Source organism: Phyllostomus hastatus, unplaced genomic scaffold (genome assembly GCF_019186645.2).
Source record: "Phyllostomus hastatus isolate PE091 unplaced genomic scaffold, TTU_PhHast_1.1 phas_contig_80, whole genome shotgun sequence".
In the NCBI taxonomy this organism is placed as follows: domain Eukaryota; kingdom Metazoa; phylum Chordata; class Mammalia; order Chiroptera; family Phyllostomidae; genus Phyllostomus; species Phyllostomus hastatus.
Window position 1 is genome coordinate 39376830 of NW_025333960.1, and position 26253 is coordinate 39403082.

Below are 26253 nucleotides of genomic sequence, written 5' to 3' on the forward strand. Positions count from 1 at the left end.
AGGCATTATGTCCAGCTCGTCTTCGGATCTTCATGTGGCACAGAGTCGCGCCTCCTCGTTGACGTGAAGTGCCCCACTGAGCCCTGCAGTTCGCTGCCCTTTCCTGGGGCCTTTCCATCCACTCCTGCTGTGCACATTAAAGGGCAGTGTGGGCTGTTATGTAACAAGCGTCCCGGACTGCTATCCGCATCCTGAACGACTCCGTGCACACCTTGCAGGGGAAGTCAGAGCTGCCCAACCAGCTCTCCACACCCAAAACCAAGCCAGTTCCCAGGAGCATCTCAAATCCCTTCACCTTAACTTAAGCAACTGCTGCCCACCTTCTTCAAGATTTCCACCCGGGCTGCCTTCTCTCACTGCCCTAAGGAATGATTTGATGGTGATGATACACATTTCTGCATGAAGGCTTAGGTGTCGCTGAGTCTAAATGCATCGCTTTGTTTCTGTGGCTCATGTACATATTTTTACAAACTTAAAAGAGAGGGCAGGAGTGAGTGAGTGTGGACGGGCTAAGTAATCTCGGCCTCTCTCAGCTCTGGTGGCGAGGTGGAGACAAGGGGTGGACCCAGAGAGGGGAGAAGCTGGGAGGGCTGGGCAGGGGGAGCATCGACCCCAGTTCTGGATGGGGAGGACTGGCACTCCCAAGTCAGAGAAGACTGTAATCCAAACAAGGTTTATGTGCTCAGCTGCAGCATGGGAGAGAGTGGAGGTGGGAGGCAGGAAAATGTTCCGACTGAGTGATCCACAACCAACGAAAAGAGACGGCCTGTCCAAGTCCCCCCTAGGTGTCAAGGTCCAGGTCAAGTGCCTCCTCCTCCCGGTGGCCGTCGAGGACCACCCCAGCTCAGAGCTATCCCCCTTCCTCTGAGCCCGAACCTTTCATTCGCCCTGGGGCTGATGGTGCCACTGGTCCCCATCGCTGATGCTGCTTCTCACCTCCCTGATTCTGTTGCGAGCTCCCAGAGGCAGAAAAGTTGTTTTTTGGGGGGGGGGGGGGTTGTACCATTTTTGGATCTTTTGCACGTGTGACGCCCACAGCAGTTCATACCTGGGATGATGTCAGACTACACCTGCACCCGGACCCACGAGCTTCCAAGAAAACATTGCCGACTGGGTTTCAGAAAGCGACACCAAGTAACAATCATACCACTTAACCTGAGCTCTTGGGCTTTATTTACAATGTATGAAGCCCTTTCATAGTCTTATAAGGTAGGTGGCAGGTGATACTCAGCTCACTTTACAGGTAAGAAAACTGAAGCTCACAAGATTTAGTGATGGCCCAGTGACAGTTAACACACGAACATAGCCCTGGAACTCAGCTTTCTGCCATCACTCAGACGTTCTTGGGAGAGGCTGGAGGTTTCGGTGTCCTTAAGCACATGACACACAATTTTAGGGAACACTGCACTGCTGCAGCCCACCCCCAGCCAAGGTGCACGGTGCGCATCAGCATAACCAAGGCTCTGAAGAAGCCCACTGGGCTCGGTTCAGTGCAAACGTCTCCGAACTGTCCTCAGCTGGAACCCTCCTGCGCATGGGACATTTTGCACGGGGAATTTCCACTCCCCCAGTGCAACTCTCCTGAATGGTAGACCACGCTTCCAAGAGGAGCTGTATATACAGACTAAGAAAGGCTTCAGCTAGCTGAATAAAGCTCTGATGGTGAAATTTCAGGGCCCAGCCAGCTAGTAAGAACATTTCCTATTACTATTTTTTTTTACTTTTTATTATTGAACTTTTCAAATATACGAAAATAAAAGAGCACCGTAAATCCTCATGGGACCTGTCACCAATCGCCAAACTAGCTTCAACAACAGGCAACATTCTGTGTTCACTTCTACCCTCTTTTTTCTGAGGTGCTTTAAAGAAAATCCCAGATATCATATCCTGTCATCTGTAAATCCTTCAGTATGGAACACTGCCACGATACTATGTACCCTAAAAAAGTTAACAATAATTCCTGAATATCGAACACCCAGCCTGCATCTAACCCCCTTGATTCTCTCAACTACGTCCTTCCGCAGCAGGCAGGCTGGAGTCAGCGCTCACACCAGCCTCACAGGGGGCCTTCGGTTGGTGTGTCTCTTAAGACACTGTTCATCTATAACAATTTCCCCTGCGCCTCCCCATCATGTCCTGCCCCATCCTGGGGAGGAAACTTGGAGCTTCTCTTGGTCTGGATTTGGGGACGGCCTCCCCTGCCGGGGTGTTTCACGTGTTCCCGTAGTCCCTGCGTAAAGCGGCAGTTGGGTCTACAGCCTTGACCGGATCTGGGTTCAGCGTCAAGGCAAGAGAACATCACAGGTGGTGCTGTGTCCTTCCTATTATGTTGCATCCAGTTGTCCAGCTGCAGCTAGCAAAGCTAATGTTGGTCTGCGGGTTTGGATGGTGGGGCACATGTCTTCGTGACCAACTCGGTCCTTCTTGTGTCTCCACAGTCCTAGCGCACTCTCGAATTCGGTTCCAGATCCATCTCCAACCCAGGATTTGCCTGTTTTCTGTGATTTCATGGAAGACTCTCTCCTATCATTAAGCTCCAAAATTATACCAGCCTGCCCTTTCTTAGGCTGTCTCTAGGTGATCTTTTACCTTTTCTTTTTTTATTTAAAGAAAAGACATTTGAAGATGGACAGACAAGCTGGGGACATGGTGCTCCTTTCGGGTCAGGGCCCGCCAGTGACCCCATGGGCGTAGCCGGAGTCCCGGGGTCTCCGCCTGTGGATCTCTCCACCCGTCTCTTAGGACATGAGTAGCAGTCTCAAGGAGAACAAGAACACATAGTTCAACGTGATAAATATGCATCCAAAATGTTTAAAAACCAAATTACACAAATCAAGCTTATTCTGAGAGGTTCATTTTGCCAGGGGTCTCTAGCGCTCCAATCAGCATAATTAAATAGTACGGTCGCTCTAGAATTGATTGTGGTTTTCACATTTTTTTATCATCCCAGGACCATTTCAGCAAGATGATTTTAAGCTAATAAGAACCCCCAAATTAGAAACGAATTAAGGAGATGGAAAATACAAATGTATTTGTTTGTAGTCGGGTACTATTTTTATCAGCGAAATCATGAAAAATTAAAATTGTTAAACACTCATATGAAGGTTGTCAGTCAAGGGCAATGTGGCTTGCTGCCTCTCCCTGCTGCAAAATTTTAAGGTGATACATCAGCAGCTGTGCCCCGTGGGCCCCCAGGAAGCAATAAAGAGACTAAGAACAGAATCACGCAGGCAGACCTGTCCAGCAAAGAGATCACCACATCATACTCTCAGATCTCTGGAGAGTAACCTTCATAACACCTCCTGCTTTCCGAATGAATGCACGCAGACCCAGCAACAGGGTTCCATCATTGCGATGGTTTCTCGTGCCCATTTAAGAGGCAAAAACATGAAGGCCTGGGGAAGGTGAGAGATCTGTACAGGGTCACACAGCAAGCTTGGAAACAGCCAGGATTAAATCTCTGTCTAAATGTGCCTGGTTTTGTAAAGCCCTCTCCTCATTGTCCCCCAAATGTGCCATAGATTACCTTTTAAAGTAGATGTTGTCATAATGACACCGGTTTGGAGGGCTCTTGTGGGGTCCGTGACAACCTTGAGCGTTCCAGACTCAGGAGAGGCAACAGGAGTCGGGAGCCAGCTCCTCCAATGGGAGGGACCCTCCGTCCAGAAGGGCAGCAGCACAGGGGTCCACAGACTGCGACGGTGTGTGTCCACAGACTGCTGACCCAGCCACACACCAGCGGCCGAGCCTGAAGCACTTCCATTCATTCTGTAGACTTCGCACTGATTCCAGCGGAGCCGACACCTGAGTCGGCTTTGCGTCGCCAACCTCTACCTCCTTGCCCTGCTCTTTCCACACCGGACCCTGTACACACGGCCTTCAAGCCTCCTTCCCCATCACGGAGTTCTCACTAAACCCAAGCCAGGTGGGAGAGAAGGGCCTGTGGGACTTCCTTACACGGCTGTGTCACGCCCCTTAGGCCCAGAAGGACGAGTTACGGACTTTCACGCTGACCTGGGCAGACTCCAGACTCAGATGACAGGAGGACACACTGCTGCCACCGCTGACACCCTCTCCCGGAGGAGAACAGGGGACGAGTGGCTGACTCGAGGTGCTGGCCCTGTGGAGAGGAGCGCCTAGGGGAGGGAGCACGTGGCTGAGCCTGCTGGTGAGGGGACCGTGCTGGAGGCACCAACCCGCCACGGGCTGCTGAGTGGACGGGGTGCCATGAGACTCGCCCCAGTCCCCAGACCAGAAAACGCACCCAGGTAGGGAATTAAGAGTCTCAATAATATCTTATAACTTTACAAAGGATTGTCACATACCCTGTCTCATTCGAGTTTCGGAAAAACCCCAGAAGGCAAAAAATTATGTAGTTCATTCTTCAGAGCAGGCTGGGCTTAGGAGAGCTTGATTTTGCTGGGTGCCGGCCCTGAACCGGCTGCAGGTGTCAGGGTGCTATGTGAGTACATGTGCACGGCAACTACTGTTTTCTGCTGTTGTTGGGGGCCTGCTGCTGGAGCAGCCGTCATTTACAGAATGATAAAGAACGCACTCCCCGAGCCCCAGAGAGAATAGCCATGTGCTGTGACCATGGGCTCCCTGGCCCTCAGGGGAGTTACCTGCATTTTTATGACTAAGGAAAGAAAGACGTCAGGTAAGGTGAGGATGGACTTTTACGACAAAGGCTGAGGCTGGGAGACAGAAAAAAGAGGGTTGAAGGGCATGCAGCTTTCAGAACAGGATCCTGGGTTGGATCACAAGATAGCTGGGATGGCCTAGGTAACAAGTCTGGGGGCGGGCAGTCCCCATTCCGCAGGAGCACAGCGCCCTGGCGGTGCCCATGCCTCGGAGATGAGAGCCCGCGGGTTCCAGTACTCCCCATGGCAGAGCTGACAGAGGGGCACAGGCTGCCGGCAGCGCTTGGCTCCTCCAGATGACCAGGTCTAGATGAGGAGCGGCTGCAGGCAGCTGCCACTGCCCGGGGCCAAATCTCAGCCTCACCCCCTCCCCGCCTGTCCTGACCCGAGAGGCCCCGCAGTTCTCCTCCAGCAGAAGGACGGAGACAGAACAACAGAAATGCCTGTTGGGAAATTTCACCAAACTTAGCCAGGAGGGGAACTCAAATAGGTTTTCATTCGATTGAGGAAAATAAAAAGGATTATTTCTGGACATCAAATGTCACAGAGCAATTATTCATTAGTTGATTTAGTCCTGATAGTTACCCAACAAGATAGAATTATTAGTTTCATTTTTAATGAAGTTTCTGAGACTCAGAGCGCTTCAGGAACCGCCTGAGGTCAGCCCCAGACCCCGAGCAGGTGGCTGTGTTCTGAGCCCAGCTGGTGGGGCGCACAGCCGGGGCTGGTGCCAGACAACACATGTAATGCTCCAGAGCGGTGTCCAACCTTTTGGCATCCCTGGGCCACATATTAAATACAGAAACTCTAATGAAAACTGATGAGCAAAACAAAAGATTTTAAGTGAATTTACGATTTTGTGCTGGGCCGCATTCATAGCGGTCCAGGTCTACGTGCAGCCTGCGGGCCAAGGGCTGGACGCCCCTGTGAGCGGTCTCTGGTCGTTCAAGACAGTTTGCCCGGGGACCGTTCCAGAGGTGTCACAAGAAGAGGACATAATAGTAAATCCTGCTATTTAGCTCAGGAGTCACCTAGCCTCTGGGTATGCCTTGGCAAGATGTTCTAGATTCTAGTTCATGTTCTAGACCTGAGCTGTCCAATACAGGAGCCGTTAGCCACAGGTAGCTACTGAGCTCGAAATGTGGCTAGGCCAAGCTGAGATGTACGGTCAGTGTCAAATATACCCTGGACTTCAAAGATGAACGTACACTATCTCATTAATAATGTTTATATTGGTTGCATGTTGCAAGGGTAATACTTTGACCATGTTGAGTGACATGAAACACATTACAAATCATTTCACTTTCTATATTTACCTTTTTTAAGGTGGCTACGAGAAACTTAAAAATAACGTGTGTGGCTCGTGTTCAGCATCTCCTGGGCAGCCCTGTTCCAGGTGCCCAGTCTTGCCGGGGTTCTGTACCCACCTTCCCCTGCCCCTCTCCCAACAACAGGAAGCCTCTTGAGCATTCCGAGAAGGTCCTCTCCTCTGAACACTCTGGAACTTCCTGGACCCACCTGTCTCACCCATACCCAGTGCCCATAAAGAATCCCCAGGCCCACAACTGCCAAAGCACTCACGTGTGTTGTAGGCACTAGTTCTGAGTCTTCCGATCCACCTTAAACCACCTTATCCATGGCCAGAGGGGTTGTGATAACCAGGCTTTCAATGCCCAAGTCTCCAGCTCTGGGAGCAATGGGCAGCCCCGGGAATTAAGCTGTGTTTTTCCCAGTCTCCTTTGCTCCCACCCCCACCAGACTGTGAGCTCCTGCACAAGCAGAACGATGGAGGTAAACAAAATGTATCGATCACTTTTTAGGGTGCCAGCCTCTGTGCCAAAAGTGTTTTGCATGTTTTGTTTTATTTAATTCTCCCACCCAGCCTGTGAGTAAGTATCATCCCATTTCGAAGGCAGAAGCCCGAGGCCCTCGGAGTCTCGGATCTGCCTTCACTCTCGCACATCTTCCTATACCACTCCCTCCCGGGGAGCAGACCCCACCAGGCATTCTTGCATTTCTGTGCCTAGCATGGGGCCCGGAGGTAAATCCTAGTGAGGTTTAAGAACCTTCTGATAGACCAAATCCTATGCTCTTCTGTGCCGGCTTTGTGCGTGATGGAAGTCCTCACCCACCCACCTACAGGCTGGACCTGTCCTGCCTCCTCCTACCCTCTTTCACCTCCCACCCCAAGGCCCCACAGGGTCAGGCCTGTTCAGGTCCCCAGTCAGGTCTAAGATGCACAGACCGCCTGCCCCACCGAGAAGTGGGCTCTGGGAATAGCCCAGGGCCAGCACACTGTGATCTGGGGTCCCTAGGGATGCAGCTGGCCCCGGGCAGCTGTGGAGCTGCCAGTTCTGCAACTAAGCCCCTCTAGGCAGAACAAGCCCCCAACTGTCCCTTCTGGGGCCCCTGAAACTCGATTCCCCTTTCACTTCCTCGTACAGACAGGAGCCAAGTCCAGAGCCTGCCTGGTGCCTGCAGCTGATCCATTTCCTGGAGCTAGGCTCTGATTTCTGGGTTTTTTTCTTCATTTTATTCTTCCTGCCTGATTTAGAATGAGGCCACCCAGAAGTCTCACTACTCTGCCCCTCCCCACCCCTGGCTCGACCTGTGGACCCTGACACTGGCTGCACTGGAATGGAATTTGCCACACCCCCTTGGGCCTCCTGCCCCAGGCCATTGGCTCTCCCCCCCTGCCCTGGTCAGTTTCCCAAGGCCCCAGGCTATTTTTGCTCCCACCCCAGCCTGCCGTTTCCCCGTTTCCCTTATGGAAATTGCCAGAGTGGTACACTGCAAAACATACACAATGAAGACCACAGAGCCAATGAAACAGAACTTGACTTTGGGGTATCCAGTCCCACTGCCCCCCACCCGCATCCTTCCAACCTCAGGTCCTGCCTTCTAGGCTCCGGAGACCTGTGTGATGCCTCCTGCCTTGGCTGGCCACCCCACCGTGTCTGCCAGCCCCTCCTGGGCTCTCCAGGCCATGACCTCCCCCAGCCACCCCTGGTCATCTGTTCCTTGCCCTGGCTTTCTTGCAGGGAGGGAGGGAGCCACAAAGTCCTCCTTCCCTTTTTGTTTTTCTACAAGAAATACTGACCTATTACTTCTCACCAACCCACAAAATAGCTGCTGTGCTTCCTGCTGTCTCTGTTTCCCCCTGCCACCACCTCCCTGACTCCCATGGGAGCTGATAGGAATGATGACTTCCTGATTTGTTACTCCGAGCTCTTCAAACAAGAGGTGTCACATCCATAACGGCATCAGGCCTTCCCATTAGACATAGGAAGTGAACCCACCTGATGCTAAATCTTCCGGAGCCTGGCTCCCACAGGTGCACGGGGCCGAAAACTAATAACTGGAAAGCATCCATCTATCACCTTATCAGGCCTTACTAGGTTTGTTTGCATAGTTATCTTCCCAAGAGTTGACATTTTATGTCTCCTGCAGGCTGATGTATTCTCCTACCTGTCATATCATTCAGAAAGAATAGATGGGCCTCAGGTTCATTACCTGTCATTACACTGTGTACATGTCGCCGGGGGCCGAAGCATCGATTCTTCTTGAGTCTCCCAGCTGGTGCAGCCTCCTGACTCAGAGGCTCCAGGTCCAGCGAGCTGTGGATGACGCGCACTTCTCAGGCCCCGGGAGGGCTCCTCGCCATCCCTCACTGCTTTCCTGGCCGGCCCACTCTCCAGGGGCAGTGAGGCCTGCTGAGCTCACGGCTGCTTCAGAGGGGACCTGCAGGAAGAACAGAGGTCTCTGTGACCAGGGCCAAAGACCCATGTCCAAGTTGTAACTGTTCTAGGACTTTCCAGCCGTCCTCTCATTGCTCTTTACTATTAGGTCTTGCGGTTCCTGGTGACTCTACGAATCTGCGTCAGCCGGAGTCTTTCTTCACTGCCCACGCCCCACCCACCACCACTGCCAGGCCTCTGGGCCCACGCCGGCACACGCACACCTCATTCCTGTCTTCTCGCCCCAAGTATTTCAGTTTATCTTCCGGAAAGACCTGCCTTCAGTCACTCATCCGAACCGCCATTCCGAGCGTGGCTCACACCCAGCAACGGAACCTCACTGCAGGGAAGAGCAAGGACCCAGCTGCTCTCCCTCCACCAACGAGACCGCGAAGAACAAGGACAAGTCGACTGGGGTAAGTCCTCAACTCTGGTAGCCCAGGTCCCAGGGATAAGGCACACGTGTAGTCTGGGGGCTCCAGGAAGGCCACCCACTTGTGGCTGAGGCTGCTTTCACTCAGAGCAACAGACAAGGGTGGAGATGCAGACCCCACTGGGTGAGGGGCACAGACACGGGATCCTTTGAGTGACCATATTCCGTAGCCAAGACCACGGCTCACACTCTGGGATGGGGGTGGAGGGGCATTAAGGGCTCCAGAGAGAAGCAGCCCTGTTCCAGCGTGGAGATCCGCTCAGCCCTGTACCTCCGACCAGGCTTGGGCTCCAGCAACTAGGGTGGAAGGGGTGGGCTCCTGTGGCCTGGATGGCTGTGACTTTGAGCCCAAATCTCCGGCTCCTCCAGGTGTCCGTGGACCCCCTGCTGAGAAGTGGCTGAGCAGGTGGGCAGCTCTACCAGGGCACCCAGCGCTGCAGGCTGGAGGAAGCACCCTGAGCAGGGATGGGGGAGGAAAGGAAGGTGAAGCCCCATGGATTTCGTAGTCACGACGATGACAGTGCCTTACCACCCTACAATGGTTTGTACCCCTCAAGCTGTTGTGCATCATGGGACCCATTTGACTCCTAGTAGCGATGTAAAGGGTTATTTAAAGAGGAGGAAACAGAGGCACAGAGGGGTGAGCTAGAGAAAGAGTCAAGACTGGAATCTTTGACCCCCCAGTGATCTCCTTTCCAGCAAGCTCCCCGGTGTGCTGGGGTAATTTCTGGTCTCCTCTAGGGTGTCGCCGGTCAGTTGGCTTGGGGAGGAGGAGGGAAATGGAGGCAGGCTTGGCCTGCTCTGGGGGATGGGGAGAAAAGGAGAACAATCAGGCCTTCAGTTGCTCCCCATAGGAGGGTCTAGGAGGAGAAAGTGCAGAGAGAGCAGGGTGATAAATAGGGAAGACAGGGCTGTGGGGGCTCCCAGCTACCAGGAGCGGCTCAGGGAGAGAGGAAATTGGCTGTGATAAATAGCCACAGCTTCGGGGGCTGGGCTGACCTTGAGCCTCCTGGGTGACCTGGCTCCCCATGGCTCTGGCTTCTAAGGCAGTTCTGAGCAAGGCAGTACTGGGGGCTAGAAGTCCCTTTGAAAGAACAAAGAAATTACTGTTATTACCTTCAAAAAGCATATATACATGTCGATGCTCTTTTGTATATATGAGATATTTCTAAATAATGAAAAATTTTTAAAAACATGCAATTCTACTCATAGGAAGAAAGATCTCAGCTGCTCCTGCTCCTGACAGTGGGATTCTCCGCTTGATTCCAAAGCTGCTCGGCTTCTACTGACACAGGGGAAGTCACAACCTAGGAAATTCCCACCTGGCAACGGAAGGCAGGGTTGACCCACACGCCCACCTCCTGTCCACAGAGGACCAGACCTCAGAGCATGAGGTCGCAGAAAGAACAGAAAAGCCTCCCCTCGGTGTTAGCACTCTGTGTCCCAGGTAGCCTGATGGGTCCACGTTCAGCCTTACAGCTTTTAGTGAGCCCTACTATGTGCGCTGGGTGCCATGCAGGAGGGAGAGCACGGCGCACCACTTAGAAGCCGATCACTGGCCAGTCCCACTGGCTGCACGCGTCACCTGGTGGCTCCAGTTCCCAGGCAAACCCCTAGAGCACATCCGTTTCGGCCGGGGGTGGGGAAGGTGGGGCCAGGAGCCCTCCCAAGGCCTCCTGCAAGGTGGGGCTGAAGCACATCCACAGCAGATGGTGCTGTCGCCCTCACTCCGGGGTTCTCATTCCTAATTATCTGTGCTGTCAGCAAAACAATTAGCCCTCCAAGAAAAATTGCACCGTCCACTCCCAACCATAATAAGAGGCATTTTTTTCCAAGGACGAGGGACACTTAGGGCAGCAGCAGAGGGAAAGTAGGGCAGCCCCAGGCCAGGCTCCAGCTCTCACTCGCCCTGGGTGATTTTGCCGTCCTCTGACCTCCCAGGTCTGCCACAGGCATGGCACCAGCAGCCCCTCCTGCCTCAGGGCCTGCATCTCCTTTCCCTAAAAGGAGGGTATGAGCCTCACCTCTGGATTCCTGGGGTTCCCTGGAGTCCCACTGTGCCCCCACTCTATCTATACAAGCCCAGTTCTTTTCCTCTGAATTTTAAGTTCCTTTGGAGCAGAGGCTGAATTTCCCTTCCTTCCTCCCTCCCTCCATCCCTCCCTCCCTCCCTTCCTTCCTTCCTTCTGTTATTGGATATTGACCATGTTTCTTCCAGTAGATACAAAGAAAAATATCTATTCAACCTTCATGACCACTCCTTGGAGCTTCCTTCCTCTGAGATACGGGCAGAAGAGGGGAGGTGGGGGCAGGGAGGGGGCTGCCAGCTGCTTGAGGACTTGGCACTTGCTTGGCATCAGGCTGTAGGAGGGAAGTCCTGTTGCTGCATTTCATTCTCCCTGAAGACTCGGCTGTAGGAAGGCAGCCTCCTCTCCAGAGAGCTGAATTGGATGAGCAAGCCACTCCGGTCCCTGGGGCAGGCCTGCGGAGGGGTGGAGAGGTGGGATACAAGGAGATCTGAAAGCCCCTAACAGCCACTTTGGGGCTAGTGGCAGCGGAGGGCCTGCCGTCTGCAGGCCCTCATTACATAGGGAGGCATGAGCGGAGGAGCCAGATGCCCTAGTTAAAGGAACTGCTTTACAGAAGGTGCTAAGGCATGATGTTTGTTACCCAGGAGTCTACTATTTAAGGCTGGGATCAGTTGGTCTCATTCATCCGTCATCACGCACTGTCATGGAGAAGAAGACAGGGTGAGTAAGAAATTGTAGAACCTTCGCTGTCAGAGCCTGCAGCGATGATGTCACCCAGGGCCACGTTTTGCAGGTACGATTTGGAGAGGTTCAAGGGCAGGCCACTCGCAGACAGGGAGAGATGGAATAAGACGCTGCCACTTAGGGGCCCCACATCCAGGTCTCACCCTGTCTCACTCCACTCCGCCTCCCAGGATCACCCCTGAACAGACTGGGGGACATACAGGGCAGAAAGGACAGGAAAGTCCAGAACAGGGCACTGTCCGGGGGGCTGCAGGAGCCCTCCTTAGGCAGGGACGGCACTCGGGGAACCTGGGGAACTGAAACAGATCAGGGCTGAGGTGGTGGGCAAGGAGCCGGGACCCCTCCCCCACCACCATTTTGGCCTAGTTCAAGCCATGTGACATCTCCCTCCCCCCCTCCCGCCCTTCTGGCTACCAGCACTGGGCCTCACCCAGCACCCAGGAGCACAGGCTCAGATGCCAGCTCCCTGGTATAAAAGGAGTGTGTTTATATTCAAAGTGGGCTGCTGCCCACTCGGAATCTGCCCACTTGAAGGCAGCACATGTGACTGCACCCCCTGCCCAGAGCCCAAGCGGGACAGACGCCAACCTCTGGCTGGAGACATTTCTAAATATGAGTCTGGCACAAAGAGTCAGGTTCCCAGGCCTCCTGTGCCCTGGGGGAGACCCAGTCAGAATCTCCAAGGCTGCTGGGAGGCTGAGGGCTGTGGGCAGGCAGGATCAGGAGGCAGCCAGCTGAGACAGCCACCAGCCCCAGAAACATCACCTGAACCCCTCCCTGGCCTTCCAGCCTCATTAGGGGAAGAGAAAGGATTACTCTGCACCCAAAAAGCCTAATCAATTGCCTGAAACCCTTGGCAGGGTGGACAGGAAAGCCACTGCCTCCTCAAATGTGCATGGATTTAAAATATACAAATGGAATATTTTTCTTCCCCTCTCCTCAACCCCCCGAAGCCTGGGATGCTTGTTAAAAATAGCCTTCCTGTGGCATGGATCCTACAAAACCCAATGGCTGGCAGGAAAATGAAGGGGACATTGGAGACAGCACTAAGTGGTCACCCCTGGGGAGTGGGCTGGGGAGGGTTGGGGGGGGACGGCTTGCAAGTGTTTCTGGACACATTTCTCTCTGCTTGGAGTTTTCACAACAAGCAGGCATTGTTTTTATTAGTTTGTTTTGTAAAATAGAGGTTTGCCCACTGCATCCTCCACCCTAAACTTAAACCTAAACTTGCACTGACTAGCAACCAAGGGCCCAGTGCTGGCTGGCCTGACGGGCACTGAACCCTCAGCACCCGGGCACCAGATGCCAGTACAGCCCAGGGTCAGGACAGGAGCACTGGATGCAGAGCCTCGGATCTGTAACCAGCTGCTTGCGTGACCTCAGACGAGTCACTGAGCTCTCTGAACTGCAGCTTCTGTACCTGTAAAGTGAGGCAGTTGGATTAAATGCTAAGCTAGGCAGCTTCGGACGCCCTCGAATTTATTTCACAAGGGTAAGGACTGAGAGAAAACACCTAAGATTTGTCCTGTGTTTGTCCTCAAAGGATGAGGGGAATGTATCCCTGGGCAGAGGTGGGGCTTTCAAGCAGGAGGTAGGCAGGAAGAAGAGAAGCTGTTCTGAGAGCAGCGATCGACTCCATTCCTTGCCAATGGAGTCTGCAAGGTAGAAAGAGCATCGCTTTAGTAGCCAAAGTGTCCTGGGTTCAAGTCCCGACTCCAGCTCTTTGTAACTATGAGACCTCAAGTAACAGCTGATCCCCGGTGCCAGTCAACCTCCTCAACTATAAATGGAGTACAAATGCCCACATCCAAAGGCTGTTGTGAATAGTCTATGTAATGAAGTAAAAAAGTACCCAGCTCCTCAAGGATCTTAGCATCCTGTTATTCTTTTCTTCCTCCCACTGTGACCCCACGCTACGCTGCAGGGTGGTTAAGTGTGTGGGCTCTGGAATCAGGTTTGTATCCCAGCCCCGCCACCTAGTTACTTGTGACCCTGGGCGGGCAACATCACATCTCCGTGTCTTAGCCTCTTCATCGATAAAGCGGGAGTGAGCAGGGGCTGGTGGTTGTGCTGGCCCCGCCCACACTCCTGCCCCTGCCTGCCAGCAGGGCCCTCAGTTTTCAATCTTGCATTTTCCATCAGTCTGACTTTTGGAACTTCCTTGCAGGCCTCCCCTCATCCCCGCAACCTCTCTAAGTTTCCTGGCCCACAGCCGCCCACAGTCGTGACAACTGTGGTCGTCCTGCTGGCCTGGCCCTTCCCTGGCCACTCCTGCCCCCTTGCCACTTGGCGTCTGCTCAGCAGGCTGTACCCCTGGCCAGGGGTGTCGACTCAGTCCCAGAGCCGTGGGGAAGGCGTGTTTCAGGTCAGTGCTTCTCAGGCTGTAATGTGCTTAGGAATCTTGGGAACCTGGGGATCTTGGCCATACAGACGCAGACTCTGATTCAGTAGGTGCCGGAGGGGGTCTAAGATTCTGCATTTCTAACACGCTCCTGGGGGTGCCCAGACCACACTGGTCTGGGACCACCCTTTGATTAGCAGGGCTGTAGAGCAGGGAAATCCTGGCATGTGTGTTGGGTGGGGGGTGGGGGAGGGGGCCAGGACAAGGCTGGCCAGTTGTCCAAATCGGAAGGATAAGAATTTTGACAGCAATGGCATGATGGAGACTAAGTGCGGGTTCAAGAGACACTGAAGAGGCAAAGTAGCAGAATGTTTTACAAAAAAGGTGTGACATTACCCAACCCATAAAAATAAAGTGCGTGAAGGTAACACAGCCACCCCAGAAGGCACTCAGGACATGGTAACTGGAAAAGTGGACCACCTGTGACACGCACACCCATCGCCCCCAACCGCCCCCGCCCCCCCACCAAACGCACATTTAAGAAAACAGACGGAAGGGCTGCAGCTCCAGACCACGAAGGCCACGTTACGGTGAGGGAACCGCACGTACAGTTATGTATTTGTCATTGTCTAGATGGGTTTAATGTAGTTTTATCATTTTTGTCATTTAAAATTTATCTCCTGTGGATCCTCAGAGGCCCGCTCCCCCAAAACCGTCAGTTCCTCTGTGGTACTGAGGTCTGATACATTTGGAGCACAAGCTGCCACGGCTGCGAGGGCTGGGAAATGGCGCATTAAATCTTCTCAAACCCCAAAATAAAGCAACCCACATTCTGTTTTTCCTCTGAGTCAAGGGTCCAGTGCTTTGGAAGTCTGGCGCTATCACCTGTCACTATAGCAACAAGGAGACCCTGGTAACCCCGAGCTTGTGATTATTAAGAGCTGAAATAGGAAGTCTGTGGGTAGATGTTCAGTAAGAAGCTGCCACAGGTTTGCACTGGACGGGCCAGGCTTGGAGGCCCTCCCCATCTCTCTTGAAAGAAACAGAAAGCAAAAATGCGACTCCAGGAGCTGGCTCCCACAAGAGTACAAGGAGTGCTTGTCATTTTCTTCTTTGTTTCCCATTTCGGGCCGTAAGCTGCCTTTCAACCCAGTTCCTGACGTGCCTGAGGGCGGGCTGTTCCAGAGCAGCGGTCACACCTACTGGCCAGGGGACGCCTGTGGCCGGCTGACATGGTGGGCACCGCCACACCCTCCCAGCTCCAGTCCCAGGTTCCCCGTGCACCTCTGATCAGCTCTTCTGACTTCCCAGCGCCACCCACCCATTCCCTGGGCCCCACCCCGTTCTGTGCAGGGTCTCTTCTGCTTGTCCTCGGGCAGAGGTTTTAGGTGCCCTTCTCCTTCTACCAACACATCTCCGGGGGGGCTGGAGAGGGTTCCAGCGCCGGTCTGGCTGCTCCTGCCTGAGGTACGGTGTCTGCCCCCAGGCCTGCTCCCCAGCCCCTGAATCCAGTCTGAGGCCCCATTCCACCACCATCTGGCTGCACGACCTTAGGCAACTCACTTCGCATCTCTGAACCTCAGCTGCACCACCTGTAAACATTTTTCAGTGCGTTAATGGAATCTCATGGTCTCTTGGAGTCTAAACACCCTATGATGCCATTGGGAATAAGCATTTATCTAGCCACACAGAGGAGGTATTTCCCAGATAAGGGCTTCCTAGACAACTAACATTGCCCTTCAAGCACCAAAATGAGTTTTGTTTCACCCCTACTGGACAATGCATGTATGTGTTTGTATATGTACATATATGTGCGTGTGTATATATGTATGTGTGTGTGTGTATATTTTTTAAAAGGGAGAGAAACATCAATCAGTTGCTTCTGGCACATGCCCCGACCAGGAACTGAACCCGTAACCTAGGCAGGTACCTGGCTGGGAATCAAAGAGGCAACCCTTGTGGAACATGCCCAACCCACAGAGCCACACTGGTCAGGGCCACAATGCATTTGCTTAATGTTTACATACTTCTCTTCCTCTTGGGACAAAGAATATAAAACCTAAAATTTGTTTGTGTACGCCTCTCCCCATTTTTGTTATGCACACACACAAACTGTTTAAAAAAAAAAAAAAAAAAAAAACCTCTTCCAGCTTTGCTCCTGGCCGTGGCTGAAGTGCTAAAGCTAATGAAGCCTTGTCTGGCCGGCCCCCTGATAGCTCTCCGAGGCTCTCTGCGGTACCCGGCGACTGGTCCTGCTGCTCTGGCTTCTCTGCTCTCCTGTCTGCGCCCTCCCACAGTGAGGTGCCCAGAGGTCAGAAGCTTCCCCTGCAGAAGCTTTCCCTGCTTCTAATGTGCAACTTGGAATCCTCCTAGGCCAGCCAACCCCAGGACTCCGAGCAAGGTCCAGGGGAAGGGGTGTCCTTAGGAATAAGGAGCTATGGTTTCAGCCCTGATCAGAGGCACTTGTCGGTCCCCTTGGCAGCTGTGTTCTAGATAAGAGAGGTGGTAGCAGGCTGCCCTCTGGACAAGTGAAGTCTCTGTGTCTGGAGGCCTCACCTGAAGTGGCGGTGACTCCTGCTTCACCGGCTGGTTTTCCCAGAGTGGGGTTTAGAGACCGTTGGAGTTGCTGGCCTTACCACATGGGCCAGACTGGAAGGTAAGCTCAGGTTTAGAATTTAACCCCAATTCTATACATTCCTGGTGTCAAGAAGGAATGTTCTGCAAACTGATCCCCCAGTTCAATATGTCCTTGCCTGGCTTCTTCCTCTAAGAGATGTTACCATTCCTAAATCAGGCATTCTTTGTCCTGTTTTCCCTAGGAAGCCACCTAGAGGCACTAGGCCTGATGCAGGCTCATCCCTGGACCAGAAACATCCGGCAGAGCAATGCATGTCCCCTCCCCGCCTCTGGCAGCCTGAAGCCTCAACCCCTCTGCCTTTGCTCCTCCATCCCAGGTCAGAGGCAGCTCCCACCAACAAGCTCTTACTGCACCCTTCGTCCCCAGCTTCTGGTGGCCTCTTCTGCTACCTGACGCAGTCACTCTGCTCTATCACCAAAGCTCGGTGTCCCCGGGAACGCGTGAACTTCCTGCTCCGTGCAGGCCAGAGCCCACCACATCACTAATGCTGTGCAGGATGCCAGCGGAGGGCCTGGAGGTTGTGGTCAGAGACGAGAATTTCAGAGCTTTCAGGCTGGGAGGGGGGCAGTTCTGAAAGGAGATCTTTATGAAAAGGCCAGGCTGCCCACTCTGGGAGGGGGAAGCTTCCAAGGATGAAAGAGTGAAGGCACTTTGAGACCAAGGTGAGAGACAGGTTTGCAAAATGCGCGGGTCAGCAAGAAAAAGGGCAAGGAATGGGGGCAGAGGAGGCCTGGGAGGCACGTGTGGGAGGCCACTGAGGAGAGAAGGTGAGTGATGGGTGAGGGTGAGGAGGGCAGCTGCAGAGGCCGGGAGGGCATGTGAGTGTGCTGGTGGGCTCACCCGTCCTGCCTGACAGGCCACCTGGGCCCAGGCTTCCACCCAGAGGGCTGTCAGGAAGGGGCCTCTGCAACCCACATCCCTGCCGGGTCTGGCAGCAACGAAATGAGCCAAGACAGTAAAATAGCATGAACCTTGCAAAACAGTAACAACCGCCAAGAGCCCGGCGTTTCCCAGGGATAAGTCAAGTCAGTCAGCACAGCCTCCCCAGCCCGGGACCGGCACCTATTTCCGCTTTGCTGCCCCGTCTTCCAGGAGCAGGGGCTTTTACACTGTCGGGGCTGATGCTCCCACAAGGGCCAGACCCAGCCCTACACACCCTGGTGACACCCCAGGTCTGAGTCCAGCCCCCACTTTTATAGATGAGTAATGTGAGGCTTAGGAAGGGTAAGCAGCCCAGGTCACCCAGCTCCCAAACGAGGAGTCTGGATTCAAACCCTCAGCCACCTGACTCTTAAGAATGCCCCTTGGGCACCACACTTCACTGCGGACCGACTCTTCCTCACCCGGGCAAGGACAGTGGCTGCTGGCTGCTTTGTTCCAGGGGCCCTGCTGTGTCCCTGCATGAAAACACTTGCTCCCAATCTCCTGCAGAGGCAGAGATGATGCCGGCAGGATCACTCCCTCAGGCAGGGCCAGTTTCCAAGAGTTACAGCATGTACACATGTCACCTGGCTGTGCATGCTGCCACCTCTGCTCAGCACACACAGTGCATCTGGCCAAGAGAGGGAGCCTTGCGAGTTGGACCAGAGGACACTGGAAGCAGGGGCAGGGAGTGGGGGGGGGGGGACGGAGACAGGAAGCAGGAGAGGGCAGCTGGGGCTGGGGGCTTCCAGTGCAGCCCTGGGCGGCTGGCAGGACTTGAGAAGCACCTCTTAGCAGCTTGGTGGCTCCCTCTAATCAAAGAGTCCCAGCACCCAGGCATATACACCGTAGGGGAGGGGGACTGAAGGAGGAAATCACTTTCCCCCTTCATTTCCTATACAGAACGGCCACAGAGAAAGGCACTGGCAGAGGAGGACAAAGGGAAATGTTCTCCTTATCATGAGGCTCTATCTTTGTTGCTTCTTGCATCCTTCCTAATGCCCACTTGGCACCACCCAAAACAATCTACGGGGGCTGTATACGTGCTCCCACTCGACAGGCTTTAGTGAGGCTCTGTTCTGCGTCAGGGCCTGTCGAGAGGATGTGCAGACAGCAAACACTACAGCAGACCCCTGCACGGGAGCAGGCGATCTCATGGGGACAGGAGGTGGGACACACGCCTCCCAGCAGGAGCCCGAGGCATCCTGTCCTTGAGTGGTGCTGGAAGGAGGGGTGCCCTCGCTAAGTGCATCAGGGGGAAAGTTTAGAGCAGATCCAAGCTTCCCAAGAGGTGGTGGGCTCTCCGGCCATGAAGGGGTTTAAGGCTGACGGGCCATGAGCAGGGGAATGAGGGGAAGTCCAGACCAGCAGGCCCAAGTGGGCAAAGGACCTGGAAATGCCACATACAACAGGCCATGGGTCGGGGTGGGAGGACCCGGTGCCCACATTCCAGGGGCCAGTTTTAAAGGGCAAGGAGAGATACTGCAAAACTTGCCATGAAGCCCCCCCTGGCATGGGGACCAGGTCGTGTGTGCGGTCTCCACACATGGCACGATGCCTGGCCATACTGGGCACCCTGGAAGTCCTTCAAGAAGTTAGCAGGGTTCCCCCGCATGGAGTCTGCCCCGCACAGCACTGCAGTGAAATTCAGGGTCTGTTTCCTCCATGCACGTGCTGTGGGTGCCCCTCTAATGGAACTGCGGGCTTCTTTCAAAAACTGTTTTCTTTAGTTGTTGTTCGGCATGTTAGTTCCCTGTGACCGCGGTAACAAATCAGCACAAGGTTAGTGGCTTAAACAACACCGGTTTATTTTCTTACAGTTCTGGAGGTCGTTTTTAAGTCTCACACAGGTGCCGGCCAGACCAGGTTCCTTCCTGGGGACTGTCCGGGAGAATCCCTCGCTTTTTCAAGCCTTGTGGCTGGCTCGCGGGTCCTTTCCTCCACCTCCGAAGGTACCAACATAGCATCTCTCTGACTGTTCTTCCCTGGTCATGTCTCCCTGTCTGACCACAGCCAGGAAAGGGTCTCTGCTTTTGAGGACTCCTGTGATTCGACTAGGGCCCGCCTGGCCAATCCAAAATCCTCTCCTCATCTCAAGGGGGCTATAACCTTAACCATACCTGCAAAGCCCCTTGTGCCAAGTGAAGCAATATATTTATAGATCCTGGGGGTTAGGGCATGGGCATTTGGGGGGGCATTATTCTGCCTACCACAGATAGGAAATATAGTCACACTGTTCAAAATTCAAATGGCACAACAGGCTATTGAATCAAGGATTTTGCTCCCAGACCTGTCCCCTATCCCTGCCACCCACCGCCCAGCTTCCTTCCCTGCTGATAGTTCCTGGTGTTTCTATCCCACAAGACTCTACACCTGTGTAAATAAAGAATGACGTGTATTCTTCTTATTTACACAGGTGGTACCGTACCGTAACACTGTGACATACTGCTGTTATCACAATACCTCTGAGATCATCCCAGGCCAGTGTTATAAAAGCATCCTTGCTCTTTTCCATGACTGCATACTATTCCACTGTGTGGTTGCACTGTATTTGGTGAGTCCAGTCTCCTGCTGATAAACACTTGTTGTTTCTAGCCTTTTGCTCTTACAGACATTACTGCAATGGACAACCTTATACATACATCCTGTCCTATATGTGCCTGAATCTGTAGGATAAATGCATGGAGGTGAAACCCCCGGATCAAAGGATTTGTGCATTGAAACTTCATGGCCACTGTTGAATTGCCCTCCATAGAATTGAATCAGTTCACACATGCACACGCCCTCCTCCAACCATGGATGGGAGTGACGTGTAGACTCGCTTTGGAAGGGAAGCCATGGCTTGTATTTCCTGTGTGTCCCTCATGGTGCTCCTTCCAGAGACAGACTCAGGAAGCCCTTGGGGCTCACCACTGCTCACAGTTCCCTGGACTCTTGTGGGTGATGGGGGCAGGGACTGAAAAGGAGGATGCAGCCAGCAGCCAGCAAGGAGGGGTCCAAGTTCAAAGGCTTTAAAAGAACAGTGGCTTTGTGCATCTCAACCAGCTAACCTTCTCCTCCCGCATGGACGCCCCGCTGGGTTGGGAGCCAGTGGGTTTCCCCAGAGGGGAGACCGTATTACCGCCGACTGAAGGAGGGCCTCTCAGCATTGACGAGCCCCAGAAGGAGATTACAAGTGACTTTGGGTTTTCAAAGTCCCAGCTGCACCCGTGCTAAGAAAGAACTGTTTTCTTGCTCTTAATCCATTCCTGGCGGAGATGTTGCTTCAAACTGAATGAACCTTTTATGTGCTGAAGTCAACTGCAATCTAAAAGATAAGTTAAATCACTTATTCTGGAAGACGTGAAACCTTTGATTGGAGTGATGGATCAAGATTTCCCAGCAGCAGTTGTGTGGCCTGGGGAGCCTAAAAAGTGCCCATTCCCTGCCCACCCCCCAGCCTGGCCCAGCCCCACCTCGGCCACAGAGCAAACTTCGGCTCGGCACAGGACCCAGAACCCTGGCCACTGGGAGATTTCTCTCTGGCAGAGCACGGAGGAGGCTGGGTGGAGAGACCAGACTGCTAAGGCCCTGAGAGTGAGCCTCAGGGGCCCTGGCAGGCAGACGGGCAGAGACTGGGGGTGCCGTGCCCCCCACCAGTCCCCTTTCTCACTCTATTTGACCTTCTAGGTTCAGCTCAAGGGTCCCCTCTCCCAGGAAGCCCCAGGCTGGGATCCAGTGGGTGCTTCTACAGCATGTTCCCAGAGCACCTCTCACCCTAAAACGCAACCTTGTCGGCCCACCTAATCTGGCTTCAACCGGACCATGAGCGCTCCGAGGGCAGCACCCAGCACCACACTCGACCCCACTAAGCGCTCAGAAACGCTTGACGAGGCAATGAAACCGAGCCCCAGAAGCAGTGAGAAGAGCTACCTGCCCTGACGGTGTCACCCACCGACCCATCCAATGCGCACAGCCCTGCTGGGCGCCAACCACCGTGTCAGGCCCTGGGGGCATCCAAGGGTTCCAACAGGGCTTCTTGTTCGAAAATGCTGCCATGGCCCCAGAGGCCTACAGTGTGAGCCCCTCTTTCTAGTGGAAACTTCACCTCCAGGAAGTCCCTGTCCCCAGCAGAAGTCACACTGTCACTCAGTGGTCCTCTTTAGCTCCTTGGCCAGCCAGGGGTGGGGTACAGGAGAGAGAAGTTTGAATCTAGGGCTAGGATGCTGCCAGGGGCAGGGGGCAGGCGCTGCAGGGGGCAGGCACTGCAGCGGGCAGCCCCAGGGGCACCGGGCGCCAGGAGATGAAAAGGTATCTCAGAGTTAAGAGCTGAACTTTGGAGAAGAACAGAAGTGAACCAAGTTGAAGGCAGAGGTGATGAACAAGCAGGGGAGCGAAGGAAGGTCAAGCTCAGAGGTGGCTGGAAAGCTGTCCTTGGGTCTGGAGCCTGGGCCCAGGCTTCCCTCACCCCTCGCGCTCAGCGGGGCCTCGGGCAAGCCATCCATCAGCCACAGGCATCTGTATGTGAGAGTCCTATCATCAACTGCTGTCCATTAAGTAAAAGATAAGAAATTTCTCTGGAAGTCAATACAGGAACAGAAACGGTTATAATAACATTTTTTTTTGTTTTTGCCATGTCTTGCCATCTGCACAGAGCTTCCTATCCAGTACCTACTTATCCTCAAAATAATGCTGGGGAAAAGGTAATGCTAGTCATACCCAATTCACGGATGTAAAAACTGAGGTTCAGGTAGCCCCGAATCACACAGATAACAAGGAGCTGAGCTGATAGCAGTGTCCAGATCCCCTAACTCCAAGGAGAGTGTTCTGTGAGTCACACCAAGATGCACCCCGCAGGGCCCAAAACCACAGCCTCTAGCTTGCCGGAAACTCTCCTCCTCCTTCAATCCTGTCACTTTCCCCAAATCTGTTGACTGACAAATGAGCTTTCCTAGGCTCTTGGGAACCAGCAGTGTTGGGGGGACGGGGGGGTAGGGGCGGAGTGGAGAGGGCCGGCAAAGCGTCTTCACCCAGCTATCCAGCTGCGGGCTGGAATCAGCCTCTGACCCCTGCGGGGCTTGGAGACAGCCCCTGTCTCCCAATTTCCTCTAATTTTACGTATCTTTGATGTTAAAACCACTTAATGACCCTAATCGAGGCGCTTTCAGGGAAATGTACTCAGGGCATTTCTCAAAGGGCCTTGGAGCTTTGTGACAACACGGAGAGCAGGGCAGAGCTGGCCTTCCCGAGAGGCCACCTATTAGGTTCCCGTCACTGCGTGCATGTGTGCTCAGCTATCTCAGAAGGACATCAGGCCAGCACTGGCGCACAGGAGGAGCGGGATGGCTGCGGCACGCGCCCACAGCCGTCAGACAGCCTGGGGGAGGTCGGGCCCAGAGGCCCTTCACTGTCCGGGGCAGCACCCGGGCGGAGAGCTGAGATGGAGGCAGCGGAGGCAGCCCCAGGCCTCACCCCCTCGCACCCCCCACAGAGGCTCTGCCTCCACCCCAGGCCACTCCTGGGCCTCCCAAAGTTTTCTTCTTTCAGCAAATCGTGTGGAATCAAAGCCACTCAGGTGGGAGCAGAAATCAGCCTCCAGTTTCCCAGGTACCGCCGTTCTGCAACAGCGGCGTCCGAGGGTGAGATGGCGTGGAAACGCCGAGGAAATCCACACCTGTGGGCAAAACCCCGTCCTTCCACGAGACCCGCGTGAACGGGTGGCGCAGGCTGCCCACACCAATCTCGACGTGAACACTATTAATGACTTTGTTCATTCCTGTTTCCTGTCGGAACTTTACGGGTCCTGTGTACACGGTTCCCACTTACAGACCATCTGATACGGAAAAAACGTGACTTTGAAACAGGAAAATAAAGAGGTGATTAATCACCTGGCAAAGGACTCATCTGAGATCTCCTTGTCAACACATCATCTCCAAATAAAATTAGAACAGAGTGTCTCTTCCTCCTCCGTTTTCGCAGCGTCTGTATCTAATGGACTTGAAAACACGACTGGAGAGACGGCTACTCCCTGCTTCCTGACGGAGGGTCCAGCACCGACCCCAGTCCGTCCGGCCTGTTAAGCAGGAGAAGAGAAGGCCGGTGTGTTTGGGCCGGGCCTGAGACACAGCGGTTCACTCCCCTCAATATTCCGAAGAAAGGAAGGAAGATGGGGCATGGGACAAGCAACTGTGAGCCCACCAATCACACTGAAGCCCCCCTGTGACGTGGCATCCAGCACCCGCGGCCTCACCCACCCCGAGAACAACCTGTCGTCCAGGTCTCAGAGGGCTTCCCTGCACCCACTCCGTCTGGTGCTGCTTCTCTGACAGGTGACAGTGGCACTCCACCTCCGCCACACCTGGTCTTTCCCTCTCTGCCTCCAGGTTCATCAGAGGTACCTGTCCCAGGTCCCCTGCCCACTGGTCCTTGGAGAAGGAGACTGACGCACAAACCTCCGCCAAGGGGGCCTGACACACACTGCACGCTAAGGTTACCGACTTTTCTTCTTGGGCATCCCTGGCTCACAGCACAAGCCTCGTGGAGAGGGTAATGTTTAGAACAAAAGGAGATCATCTCTAGTAGTGAAATTTCAAGGACTGTGGGGGGAGACACTGAGGGGTGGGCAGGGAGGGGGAACAACAGAGAAGTCTCATGAAACCTTGACGTCATGTCAGACACACAGGCTGAGCTACTACTGAAAACCTGTTCTTCAAAACTTAAAGGAGTCCATTTCCAGGTGTCTGCCTGGGGGAGCCCAGCTGTGTTGGTGTGTTCCCAGTGATCTAGGGACTAAAGTCTGAACTCCTCACCTGAGCATTTCAGGCCTTCGACAAGCCACGCCCCATAAAGCCTTCTGCCCTTCCTGCCCCTGCTTGGAACTCCACTGGGCACTGGCTTCCGTGCTATACCCCAGGCCTACTCTGGGCTTTCTGGTCTGTGTTCCTGCGCACAGGCCCAGCCCCGACGGCCTTTTCACTCACCAGAGCCTGCACAACTCCAGGGGGCGCCACTTCCATCATAGGCCATGTGCCTGCAGTGGATGGCACAGTAATCCAGATCTGCCCACCCTCACGGCCCCTCTGCTCACAGCCCCTCTGCTTCAGGAGCCCCCCAGCTCCCCCTCCCCTCCTTCCTCTCCCCCTCCCCTCCTTCCTCTCCCCCTCCCCTACTTCCTCTTCCCCTCCCCTACTTCCTCTCCCCCTCCCCTACTTCCTTGGTGCCTCACACCTTCGGCTCAGCTCAGGATTTTGACACTTACTGCCTCATAATTCTCTTGATCTGGGTGGGTGGAAGTAGGTCCCAATTAGAGTAAGGGTGCCCTGGGGGCAATGACCGGTTTTCTAAGTGTGGTCCTGGCGCCAGCAACAGCGCAGCACCCTGCCATCTGTCAGAAACACAAATGCTTGCCCTCCCTCCCCAGACCTTTAGAATCAGATACTCTGGAGGTGGACCCAGCACCCTTTTTAGCAAGGAGAGGAAGCTTGAGAACCCTCCCCCCGAAGGTATAGGATCCTGCTTTGCTGGGTCTGCTGGATTGATCAGCCGGGGTTTCCAGCTGGGAGAGGAGCTGGCCCAGCCGAGGCTGCCCACCTCATCGTCTGTCGTGAGGACCCAACTCCCACGCTTGTGCTAACGCATCGCAAAGTGCCTTGCCAGCGGCCGAAAGCAGCACCGTGCTGGGGCCGACCATAAAACTCCCGGCAGCCAGGCTGCCTGCAGCCCTCCTCCAAAGGGCACGCTTGTCCAACAACCTTCCCCTGGTCCTGCGAACCAGGTGGGTAAATCATTCAGCAACCAATTCGCATTTAACATGTCCCTGTCTCCCTTCCAAGTGACCTGCCCCCGCTGTAGTAGGTGCTTTTCTGACAGAGCTGGGCATCTCTTGGGTCCTCCTCCAACCGCCCCACACCTTTCACAGCCTGCTCTGGCCAAACCCCAACATCCCAGCTCCTGGGCGAAACTGGGGTGGGGAGGGCTGGACAAGAAATAAAGAGCCCAGCGCCCAGCCCAACTCCAGACTCACAGAATCAGGCTCTCTAGGAGGGCCCAGCAGTCCTGATGTTGAACAAATCTCCCGGGTCATGCTCATCATCAGGCAATTGAAAAACGACCAATGGGCCTACCCTCCCTGGGCCCACCCTCCCTGGGCCCACCCTCCCTGGTCTAACAGATGGGGAAATGGAGGCCCTGGACAGGGACTCGGCATTCCCCGACCAGCCCAGAGCACGGAGCAATCTCTCCACCCTCTCAGCCCCCTCAGCTCTCACAGCCTGGATCCCACCCACAGTTCCTCATGCACGCCACCCTACGCCATACTCCTGAACATTCCTCCTGTTCAACTCTGCTCCTGCCCCAGGGATCTGCAAGACGCAGGGCCAGGCCTTGGCCATGAGCCCTGCTCCATCCTCGCCATGGTACTGTGCTCAGTTCTGGGCACAGGGGAGCCTCCACACCCTTCACCCCCACCCCACACTCTTCCTTAGCATAAGCACTGAGACTGACCTACGAGACTGTCACTTTGTAACACACTGGAAGACCTGTCCCAGGAGGGTGAGGAAACGCATACACTCCGATGGAAGCAAACAGCCACCTGCAGAACAGGTAGGGAAGGCCAGGAGGGGAGGCCAGAGCAGTGGGCAGGTGGAAGCTGGGTGGAGGGCGGGGAGCATCAGAAGGACACACTTTGCCTCCTTGTTAATTCTGCCCAGACCCAGCCCTGGAGAAACACGGCCGGGAAGTGGGACATGGAGCTTGCACTTTCTTACCTCTGCCTCTCAAGAGTCCTGATGC

At 54.3% G+C, this 26253-nt stretch overlaps 1 protein-coding gene across 1 annotated transcript in view; it reads right to left on the minus strand.

The window, feature by feature from the left end:
* ZBTB7C (zinc finger and BTB domain containing 7C) overlaps positions 1 to 26253 on the minus strand; it is a 298520-nt gene that overhangs the window by 220201 nt on the left and 52066 nt on the right. Inside the window, exon 2 of the mRNA XM_045850250.1 lies at positions 8154 to 8381. The gene's annotated coding sequence lies outside the window, so the exon portion shown is untranslated. The remainder of the gene's footprint in view (positions 1 to 8153; positions 8382 to 26253) is intronic.